An 11,027-nucleotide genomic window follows, 5' to 3' on the forward strand; every position below is an offset into this window, starting at 1 on the left:
CTCTACTCCACCATTAACGGATTTATGTATTGGATTTCACTCCCCCCACGGTTGGGAAATAGTTGTAGATTCTCTCCTGGAACATCTGGGATTCGCTCACAACAAATATGTAATCTCTTGTTTCGTCTCAACCTTCCCGGTTATTTCAGACACAGTCTCCAAATATCTGGATTCCTCGCCATTTGAGTCGTATATCTCCTTCAATCGTAGCGACTTATCACACAATGAATGAATGATAATCACTCCACCGAGTATCTGCCAGTTGCATCCAACGGAGTAGACTCACTTCTCGTAGGAATTGGATTTTATTATCCTCTTCTGGTATTGGGTAGTGGGAGGATAAAAATTTGCAATTCCCGCAATCGTCGGGATATCAGAATACTCCAAAAGAGGGGAGTAATATTTTACCTATGATGTCAAGAAACAATCTATTTGTGAGAAACCCTAATACTAATAATCGAACTATGCGAAAGAGAAGTAGTAAGGACTGGATGGCGAAGTGGTTGACCCTGTCATTTCCAATGTTGATCACTCTGGATGGAATGAATCGTCCATCCGTATCAAATGCATATCCGATTTTTGCGCAATAGAATTACGAGGATCCACGAGAAGCAACTGGACGTATTGTATGTGCTAATCGTCACTTGGCTAAGAAACCCGTGGATATTGAGGTTCCGCAATCTGTTCTTCCCAATACTGTGTCCGAAGCAGTTGTTAAGATTCCTTATGATATGTAGATAAAATAAGTACTTGCAAATGGTAAAAAGGGAGGATTGAATGTAGGCGCCGTACCGATCCCACCCGAAGGGTTTGAATTGGCTCCTTCTGATCGTCTTCCAACCGAAGCGAGGGAGAAATTAAGTAAACTTTCGTTCCAGAGCTATCGCCCCGATAGAAAGAACATGATAGTAATAGGTCCGGTTCCGGGTAAGCTATATAGTGAAATCGTATTTCCGATTCTCTCACCGGATCCTGCCGTTGATAAAGAGGTACACTTTTTAAAATACCCCCTATATGTTGGAGGGAATAGGGGAAGGGGACAGATCTATCCCGATGGAAGTAAAAGCAATAATACGGTTTACAACGCTTCGGCGACGGGAAGGATAACTAGAATAACACGTAGGGAGAGGGGGGGTGGATACGAAATCACTACCCAAGAGACATCGGGGGGTCGTGAAGTAGTTGATACTGTACCTCCCGGTCCCGAACTTATCGTTTCGGAGGGTGAATATATTAAAGCTGATTAACCATCGACCAATAACCCTAACGTGGGTGGATTCGGTCAAGCAGAGGCAGAGATTGTACTTCAGGATCCATTACGTGTTCAAGGTCTTCTACTTTTTCTTGCATCGGTTACTCTGGCCCAGATATTCCCAGTGTCAAAGAAGAAGCAGTTCGAGAAAGTCCAATTGGCGGAGATGAATTTCTGAGTCCATACTTTTCGGATGTGAACCATCCGGAAAGGGTTGGTAATTGACTGTAAATCCGACGAGTCAAAGACAAATTCTGGATTTCTACCTCTTCTATACGTCTAAACGAAGCGATAAGTACAACTCTTGTGGTATCATTTGGAGCCGGTTGAGTCCAGTTAGCAGTAAGAATAACTGGAATTCTTCAAAAACATATTCGGTGATGAAACCAAGTTTTCAATAATAGTCTCCCCGACAGGTATCAGAAAATATATCCAATTTTGCTAACTATTTTTTCTATTCCGATATCGGTGGTGGCGGGTGAGCCACCGCCACCGTGTACTCCCCCCAATTTACTATGAGGAAATCGACCTGGAATTGGATTTAAACCTCAGGTCGAGTCCTTCCTTCTTCCTCCCGAGTCCAGAGATTTAATGTGATATGATTCCCCCCATCCCTCGATCTCTCGAAGAATCAGACGAGTGACTCGTGGGTTGGTTTGTTATCAAAAGCATATGCACCCTCCCAATCCCGGTAGGAATCTGTCCCATACTTATCAAATGATTGCAATAATTACCGCCCCTTCATCCAATTGCGATCGATTCTTCGGGAGAGAATCGATCGAATAACCTACTCACCCGAGTACGGTACCAGAATTTGACTCTGCTGAGGCGGAGTAGCATATACAGCTGGGGGGTTGTCGCACCCGGAGCAGTAGAACAGACTCCGGAAGAGGGGGTTGACCCGTTTCCGGACCTATGAACCCCCGGGATCCGGCACATCTTTTCACCTGCGAGTAGGAAGAATTTCCCAATGCTTATTCATTCTCAGAGGGATGATCCCAATCCCGAATAGGCTCCATGAAAGAATATTCCCAGTAGACCTATCACGAGTATACCAGCTACGGTACCTATAAGCCACAGAGGAATCCTTCCAGTGGTATTGGCCATTTGTCCCACCCCCCTCCCTTTTTGATTTCATTATTTAGTCACGACTCGAGACACGAACAGTCACAAATAAATCAGGTCTTAGTTTTTCCCAATTGGGGTTATCAAATCTCTTCAGTTTCTAATTGAAGAAGTAGTTGGAAAATGAGACGGCAAGTACGAAGATCAATAAGAGTCCCCGATAAAGGCTTGTACGATTCAATTCCACACTCTGTTTATTCGGGTTCGGTTGCGTCGTGGATTTATAGCTTATATAGGGATTATCGCTGAATGAATTGCATTGCCGATATAGAGCCTGGAAAAAAAACTGTAGGTACAGCTAGTCCGTGGACGGCTAGCCACCTAACGGTGAAAATCGGATAAGTTCTATCTGGAGTCGTTGGTACCTCCTGAGATCTAGTAAATGCATCAGCTTGTTCCAGCGAATCGAAGCGGCCAGTTACTAAAGGAACTTCTTGTCGGCTCTCCGTAAAATATTCATTTGGGCGGGGACTTCCAGAAACGTCGTAAGCCAAACCTGTACTGACGAATAACCAACCTGCAATAGACGGAGAAGGTATAGTAATGCTATGGATGACCCAGTATCGAATACTAGTAATAATGTCAGCAGAAGGACGTTCTCCCGTATTCCCAGACATGTTCAGCTCCGTATATCCCTGCGGGATTAAGGAGGATTGCTTGCCGAGAGGTGTGAGTACCAGTAGATGGAGAATCTACCGGTATACCTGAGCGATCCCCGTTAAGTTGTCATTATTATACCGAGGGTATACCCGAAACATACTGGATTAGTATAGCTAGCCCCCCCTCGAAGCAGCAATATTCCTCTTATTTCGCCGGATAAATAAACGAGTTGTAAATAAACCGAGCGGAGAAACCGTAATTCCCCCCCTCCCCCCCGAGTATACAAATCTATCAGTATTTTCTCCGCGTTTTAGGAGAACCTATGGAAAGAATATGATTCTTTTTTTTTCCCCGATTGTTCAATTGGAGGTTCCGATGCTTCCGGTGAGTCTCAACGCGCGTGGTTAACCCACCACGTCTAAGTTTCTTTCGAATGACTTCCGTATCAAATCCTGCCATTAGAACTATAGGATTCTCCATCGAGAACTCGGGGGAACCTGGTCATGTAGGGGTATCTGATACATATAATTGAGATATTAATATCCAATCTTGTCTTGTTCCTCTTTCTGGGAAGATTCGATTCCTCCCACTCATTCAGAGGTTGGAGATATTTCGATGAACTGTCGATCCCATTCCCAGCTTCTGAAACGCGATCTTCTCGTCGGATAAACTGCTCTCATATGTCTACCAAGCTTCGAATCCCCTTTCGATAGTTCCGAGTAACCAATTATTTTTCTACTAACCTATCTGCTAAATCAATTTGGTACTTAAATCTATGCTTACTCCACCGAGTCACTTCGCTTTTCTATCGTCCGCACCAATCTCAACTTCAGTATTATTTGTTGGATTGAATAAGATCCGGCTTATATGATACAAGAGTATCAGCTTAGAAGGAACGAGGAGTGCCCATTAGCACTTACTGATCCGCCGCACTTACCAATCATCTATTACCAATTAATACCTGAATCTTTTTCGGTAAGTATTTGTACTAAATGTATGTGAACCCAAATGGTTGAAGCACTGCTATCCGGAATTGTGTTGGGTTTGATCCCAATAACTCTAGCTGGATTATTTGTAACTGCATATTTGCAATATCGACGTGGCGACCAACTAGATATTCGGTAGAAGACGGAGACTCATTTGCCATATCCTTCTCCCATTCCTAAGATCTCTCTGGTAATCCAGAGGGATCGGGAAATGCAAATTCTTAGTATGTGTGGGTATTGGTCGAACCAGCTGATACCGACTTGAGTCGGAGAAACACGCCCTGTAGGATTTGAACCTACGACATCAGGTTTTGGAGACCTGCGTTCTACCGAACTGAACTAAGGGCGCTCCATTCCCCACGTAAGCCAGTTTCCATTCTAATCAGAATCTGCGGACATCCGGACACGGGAATAGAATCAGACTCTTAATCGGAGTGGTTCTTTCACCGACCAGGAGAGAGGAAGATAAATGGAATGTCTCTTGTGGGGGAATCAGTTGAATAACACAAACAATCTACCCAGATGGATTTCTCTTGTCACCAATTTCTCACCAATATCATTTTGGGATGTACGGGGAACAATAGGGATGACAGGATTTGAACCTGCGACATTTTGTACCCAAAACAAATGCGCTACCAAACTGCGCTACATCCCTATTGGTCTCGATCTCCGACTGGCATTCTCGGTATTGAGACGCGTGATCCAAGTAATTATAACTGATAGCCACAGAACTTGACTACCCACTTAAGAAGTAACCATGTCCCGAGAGGATGTCGCCTCCGAATCATTCCCAGACCGGAAGAATCCGATTCCCTTACTGGGGTTGGTCGTGGTAAAAATACTGGAAGAGACACATCATCTTCCTAGTCGATTGAAAAACGAAGGAGAATTCACAATGCAAGATGTAAAAATTTATCTTTCCACGGCCCCCGTGTTGGCTACGATATGGTTTGGGCTGCTAGCCGGTTTACTAATAGAAATAAATCGATTCTTTCCAGATGCCTTGATATTTCCATTTCTCTAGTCGGGGGGAGGCGGGGGTTGAGCAAAACAAAAGTAAGGTGGGAGAAATAGATCGATTTCCGTGAGGGGAGCAGTGAGCGATCCATTCATTACTGGAAATCGATAAATCGGGAATTCTATTAATGATTTATTACTGAGACGGTATCTTCCCATCCACTCCTCCCCCATTTCCTTCACTTATTTCAATGAATCCTATGGCTAAAAGTAGAGATGCGAGAGTAACTATTGCTTTGGAATGCACAAGTTGCACCCGAAAAGGGACTGACGACAAATCTCTAGGTATTTTTCGATATACTACGCGTAAGAATCGTCGCAATACACCTACTTGATTGGAATCGAGGAGATACTGTCCCTGCTGCTACAAACATACCATTCACAAAGAGTCGAAGAAATAAGTGATCTGTTTCTAATCAACTGGAAAATAATCAATAGTTTTCGGAAATGTCATGAAAGGTATCACGAATAAATCTAAGCAGTCTTCGCGTAGACGTTCTCCATCCATCCGATCCGACGAGATTATTGACTACAGAAATATAAGTTTACTCCGTCGATTTGTAAGTGAACAGGGAAGGATTTCACCCAGATGAATGAGTAGGTTGACCCCGAAACAACAGCACTCAATAGCTGTCGCAATCAAAAGAGCTCGTATTTTAGCTTTGCCACCGTTCTCGAATAACGAGAATTAGACCTTGCATTGCTAGCGACTAGACAATTAAGTTCTAGTTTGAAAGATTTGGCATTCAACCGACTACTCGATCCTATTAACCCTAAATGGAGAAATGAATAGGAGTCGGAACCAATACTCCGGGTGGAATATTTGTAGTTTACTACCGTCCGTTCCGCCTCTCCGGGAGACAATATCCGGAGAGGTTTCTTATTTTCAACCAGTAGATTCGTATACTGGTAGTTGTGCAATCTCGGAAAAACAGTGAGTATCTAGGATAGCTATCTATGCAGGTATTTTGCGATTCAGATAAACTCGATTTTCATATAAATTGTGAATCATCCTATTATGAGAAATTCCATTCCCTCGTGCTGCTGCATTGATCCGGGCAATCCGTAAGCGACAAATTTCTCTCTTTCGATTACTCCTATCTCGATAAGCAGAAGCCAATGCTTTCATTTCCTGTTGATTCGCCGTTCTAAATAGCTTTGAATGAGCTCCCCTAAATCCAGATGTAATTTCAGGAATACTTTTGCGACGTTTCCGAGCCACAGATCCGCGTTTTACCCTAGTCGTTGAGTGTTTACCCTCACAAAATATCAAAATTATTCTTTGGGGACTCTGTCTGTCACACTGGTGATACAACCCCCCCCCCCCCCCTTCAGTCCCGAATGAATCCCACCTCTCTCATATCATCGGAACCGTCTGGATGCATCCTTCTAGCAAGAAGACGGAATTGCTAAGTGTAGATCTGGTGGCATGCACGGTCGCGGTGGCACACCAAAACTCTCAATTCCCGCACTCCTGATATCCGAATTATTCGGATTAGTAGGATCAGAAATAGTTGAAATAGAATCTGAATCTGGTCACTTAATTCTTTTGAAAGAACAATTCCCGCAAGAGACTTTCCTATCTGACGTAGAAAATAATGATTCCAATGGCTTTTGCTACCTTAACCTTCCCGTCCACAAATCCCCGAGATCAGATGCCTCTTGATAAAGAAGTTGCACCAGAGGGAGTTATGGATTCCAAAGTTTCCGTAGTATCTTCCTCGACAGTTGGGTCCTTCCTATACACCGGAGCCTATGATTTCCCGATGACGGGGGAAATGGAATTACTGTTGGTAAGTCGTATAGTTTCCAATCCCCGGCTCCACTCAAGACTTGAGAGATCAGGTAAAGAGTTTCATCCTAGAAAGACTTATTTGTATAGTAACGGTATTTCACTTCGGTAGTTGGCTGGATGGTTGACCCAAAGCAAAGCTACCGCCATTGCAGGGATTCCAGCAGAGATATGGGAATCGATATCCTCATCCCCACGTCGCTTAGTGATTTTTTTAGTATCACTGATAAGTTGCTTCTCATCTCACACTAAGATGATTGGATTTGCACCAATCAGAACTATGAATTTTCGTCTCTCAGTAAAGGATATAGATGACGGATCTTTGCCTAATTACAGTGAAGGGATCTTGCTGCGACACCGACCCCCCAATATCATTTGGTTTACGATTCAAACGTGTCGCACATACACCCTGGTACATACCCCTCTGCGTTGGGGGCACCCCCGAAGGGCAGGGGATTTTGTTCCAATCTCCATTGGTTGTCTTGCGTTCCTAATAAGTTGTTGATTGGTTGGCATATCCAAAAGATGCAGGGTTTTGGGGTTCGGACTATTCCTAACCATGGAGGACACCTCAATCATTGAGTTGGTAGAATCCTTATCTCCCGGGCAACCTCATATAGAAAATATGGGAGATGGAATAAGTGGTGGAGATAGCGGTGATTCACACAAGTCATAAACCTGGGAGAGGGAGGAATTGGGTGTTGCTCCTCCCCCCCCCCCCCCGCAAATCAATATTCGTGAATGACATTTGGTAAATACCCACACCCAAATAGTATCGATTCCTAAAGTACCGGAATGTAGGGATCTCCCCTGTTCATATCGGGAGACTCCTCGTGAGTCCCGGACATTCCCCACCAAGCAGTAGAAGTTACTAAATTAATCTTGAATCTGGAGAGTTTTCTGATGCTACGGGATCTACAATACCATGATTTTCGGCTTCTTTCGCTGACGTAAAAACGTCTCTTTCCATGTCTTCGGAGATCATCCATAAAGGTTTGCCGGTTCTTTATACATGAACCCTAGTAATACAATCACAAGGTTTCGATACTTCTTCTGCTTCCATAATACATTCACCCGCCTGTCCATCATAATGGGAACTCGCAGGTTGATGAATCATAACCCTGATTCAGTATCGTTGCAATTCAATCCGAAGACAACCGTACGGGCAGCTCCTTCTGCATACGGCTCCGTGTCTGACTACCAAATATTTTGCAAGTGGAAGAATCCCAATTCCAGAAATCGGGTGGGGTTCTTATCTCTTATCCAGAGCCAGCTTCTTAGAAATTACATATACCACCCTTTCTTACCAGAAGTACTATGGTGGTTCCGTTGCTTCATCCCTTCCAGCAATCCCAAGGTTTTATATGGATATTCTCTACGGGAGATAGAATCAAGATCCTTCGATTCGGGATAAATTGTAGGGATTCATCCCTCACCCCAGGATTTCTGCGACGCTAGAGTAGATGCACTTACTGGTGGTGAATCCCTACCGAAGAATTTCCTGACTCACTTCACTATCTCGGTGCTTCACTACTTCGGTCCTTGCACACATACCTAGAATTCCACCAAGTTTTAAGTGCCATGCTATTATTACCGCAATCGGGCGGAGGCATAGTTTCGACCCATACAAATCATTGGCGCCAAGCGTGAGGCAGTGCTATACGTTTGGTTATCTCTCCTCCGGTTGAAATGGAAGATCCCATTGAAGCGGCTAATCCCATGCAAATGGTATGTGCATCCGGTACAACAAATTGCGTAGCATCATAAACAGATATTCCTGATAATACTGCCCCACCGGGAAAGTTTGTATACAAATACGTATCCTTGGTTTCGTCCTCCCCATTCAAGTACATCATGATACCAATCGGTTGATTTGCAATCTCGTCATCCACTTGCTGACCCAAAAAAAGAAGCCTCTCTCGATAGAGACGGTTGATCAGGATAGGTCTCCGCGCCCCCCTCCTCCGGAACCGTACGAGCATCGTTAGAAGCATACGGCTCCAGTGGTTCCGGTATACCAGCATGGGTCCGGTACGAGAAGGAGCAAAACAGGTTCTACATCCCTTAGGAAGAGATACTTCATGTATCACCGTTAATGAAAACCTCTTTCACCCTCCCAATCTAATCCATTTTCCAGTATTCCATTTATGGTTCAGGTTCGTCTCTTCGGTCTCCCAAACATCTTGAACCATATCTCAATTGGTGGGGGGGGGGGGTACACCCCCCCCTCCCACCAATGTTTTCTTGTTCATAATTGAGTCCCTCTCAAAAGAATCTTTAGGCTCATTTTCTACTTCGGGGAGATATAAATCCGATCATTATTTGTTATTTGTACATGTAGAACAAATAGTTTCATTTCCTCTTTCCCCACTCCATCTTTCAGATCCCGCACCCCACCCCGACTCACTGACTAATTCAAGTCCCATTCAATCTTGTGGTTATCCTTGTCATCATCGACTCGCGGGATTTAGCGACCGAAGCCTGGCGAATCTGTTAGTTCCAACTAGCCATGGATTCCGACGATTGATGATCTTTTATCGAATCTTTCGTTCCAGTCTCACGCGTTCGACTACCAAAGAATCAGTCTGAGTGAGATAGAGACACATCGCTCGGATGAGAAATGATGGGGAGTAGCTCCATACAACTCGATATGTCTAACGAGTCGCACTATACGTCAATCCGAACCGCATCCTCTTCCCCAGGTAGACGAAAGGGCACCTTCGGAACACCAATTGGCATACGGAAACCGGTAGTAAGTTGTAGTTGTCTCTTAAACGAAAGCGTAACACCCGATGGAAGTGGAGGCTTGTGTTGTATTATAACATGTCTAGTCGGAATGAATTTGCATCTCTTGAGGCGTCTACTCGTGGAATCCGTGGTACATAGCCGAGGGATCCGAGATCTGATTGGTGGTGGAATATTTCCCGCGAGATAGATGGGACCAATCTCTACGTTGTTGCGTAAAAGATGTAAATGCTAAAATATCTATGTCTTTCCCTCCGCTAGGAGGGGGGGATTCTCGGCTCCCCACACCGATACGTCCGCCTATACACCAATGTATTTACACGTATCATTCCAAGTGGGATCTCCATTCAGGATTGAAGAGAGTCTCTTCCACTTCTTTATAGCGCAGGCTTCCGACGCGAGAAAGTCACGTAGTGTCCATTCATTTTCAACAAAGGGGTTTCCAACGGGTTTGCCTCGGTATCGCGTTCATACTGTTGTACTAAATGATCCCGGTCGCTTAATTTCTGTACATCTAATGCATACGGCTCCGGTCTCTGGTTGGGCTGGTTCAATGGCTCTGTATGAATTAGCGGTTTTCGACCCATCTGATCCTGTTCTTGATCCGATGCGGAGACAGGGTATGTTCGTCATCCCATTCATGACCCGTATCGGAATAACGAAGTCATGGGGGGGTTGGAGCATTACCGGAGATACCGTAACTGACGCAGGTATCTGGAGTTATGAAGGTGTAGCTGCAGCTCATATTATCCCATCCGGTTTATTTATTTCTAGCTGCTATCCGGCATCGGGTCCATTGGGACCTGGATTTGTTTCGCGACGAACGCACGGGAAAACCATCCCTCGATCTACCCAAAATTTTTGGAATTCATTCATTTCTTATCAGGAGTACTTCGCTTTGCTTTTGGAGCATTTCACGTAACTGGTTTATTTGGGCCCGGTATCTGGGTATCGGACCCCTATGGATTAACCGGTAAAGTACAACCTGTGGATCCGGCTCGGGGAGCTGAGGGTTTCGATCCCTTCACTCCGGGAGGAATAGCTTCTCACCATATCGCAGCAGGTATTTTAGGTATACTAGCCGGTCCATTTCATCCTAGTGTTCGTCCCCCCCACGGTTATACAAGGCCCTACGCATGGGGAATGTTGAAACCGTTTCGTCCAGCAGTATCGCTGCCGTTTCCTTCGCCGCCTTCGTAGTTTCTGGGACTATGTGGTACGGCTCCGCCGCCACTCCAATCGAGTTATTTGGTCCCACCCGTTACCAATGGGATCAGGGATATTTTCAGCAAGAGATAGATCGGCGGATCCGTGCTAGCAAAGCTGAAAATTCTGGTTTATCGGAAGCGTGGTCCAAAATTCCCGAGAAATCAGCTTTTCATGATTATATTGGTAATAACCCAGCCAAGGGTGGATTGTTCAGAGCAGGTGCTATGGACAACGGTGACGGAATAGCTGTCGGTTGGTTAGGGCACGCCGTCTTCAAGGATAAGGAAGGTCATGAGTTACT

The 11,027-nt window shown here is 44.8% G+C and overlaps 1 non-coding gene across 1 annotated transcript; it reads right to left on the reverse strand.

Annotated features, from left to right (window-relative positions):
• Positions 1-4,238: 4,238 nt before the first annotated feature.
• On the reverse strand, positions 4,239-4,312 carry TRNAW-CCA (transfer RNA tryptophan (anticodon CCA)). The gene has a single exon. It is a non-coding gene; the product is annotated as a tRNA-Trp (tRNA).
• Between the last annotated feature and the right edge of the window lie 6,715 nt (positions 4,313-11,027).

Source organism: Dipteris shenzhenensis, unplaced genomic scaffold (genome assembly GCF_047967505.1).
Source record: "Dipteris shenzhenensis isolate YYH24624 ecotype China unplaced genomic scaffold, Dip_SZ_1.0 scaf0186, whole genome shotgun sequence".
NCBI lineage: Eukaryota > Viridiplantae > Streptophyta > Polypodiopsida > Gleicheniales > Dipteridaceae > Dipteris > Dipteris shenzhenensis.